The sequence below is a fragment of the Chrysochloris asiatica genome, unplaced genomic scaffold, assembly GCF_000296735.1.
Source record: "Chrysochloris asiatica unplaced genomic scaffold, ChrAsi1.0 scaffold00153, whole genome shotgun sequence".
NCBI classification, from domain to species: Eukaryota; Metazoa; Chordata; class Mammalia; order Afrosoricida; family Chrysochloridae; genus Chrysochloris; species Chrysochloris asiatica.
In genome coordinates, this window is record NW_006408671.1 from 8,331,648 (window position 1) to 8,332,767 (window position 1,120).

Consider the following 1,120-nt stretch of genomic DNA (forward strand, 5'->3'; position numbering starts at 1 on the left):
CAGCATTTTTCTTCATAGAACCCAGGTTCTCGGATTATTTGTTCAGAATACAAGTTGAATAAGTTTGGTGAAAGAATACAACCTTGTCGCACACATTTTTAAACTTTAAAACACTTAGTGTTCCCATATTCTGTTTGAAAAACTGCCTCTTGGTCCAGGTACAGATTCTTCTTGAGCACAATTAAGTGTTACAGAATAGTCATACTTCACAATGTTGTCCATAGCTTGTCATGATCCACACAATTGAAAGCCTATGCATAGTCAATAAAACACAAGTAAACATCTTTCTGATATTCTCTGCTTTCAGCCAAGATCCATCGGACAACAGCAATGATATCCCTCATTCCACGGCCTCTTCTGAATCTGGCTTGAACCTATGGAATTTCTCTTTCAATGCATGATTGTAGCCATTTCTGTATTACCTTTAGCAAAACTTTACTCACATGGGAAATCAAATAGATTGATGATTTCCACGTTCTGTTGGGTCACCTCTCTTTGAAATGGGTAAAAATGTGGATCTCTTCCAATCAGTCAGCCAGATAGTGATCTTACAAATTTCTTGGTAGAGATGAGTGAGCGCCTCTTGTGTAGCCTCACTTTCTTGAGAGATTTTAATTTTTATGCTATGAATTCCTGGTGCCTTGTTCTTTGCCAATTCCTTCAATGCACCTTGGACTTCCTCCTTCAGTATCATTGGCAATTGATCATATGCTACCTCTTGAAATGGTTGAATATGAACCATTTCCTTTTAGTACAATGACTCTGTGTATTCCTTCCATCTTCTCTTGATGCTTTCTGCATCATTCAATCATTTGCCCACAGAATCTTTCAATAATGAAAATCGAGGTTTGAACTTTTTCTTCAGTTTCCCCAGCTTGAGAAATGCTGAGCATATTCTTCCTTTTTGGTTTTTGATTCCTGATCTTTGCACATTTTGTTTTAATATTTGGCCTTATCTTCTTGAGATGATCTTTGAAATTTTCTGTTCAGCTCTTGTACCTTCTCATTTCTTCCATTTGCTTTAGCATATCTGTGCTGGAGAACAAGTTTCGGTGTCTCTTCTGACATCCATTTTGACCTTTTCCTTCCTTCTTGTCTTCTCAATGATTTTTTGCTTTCT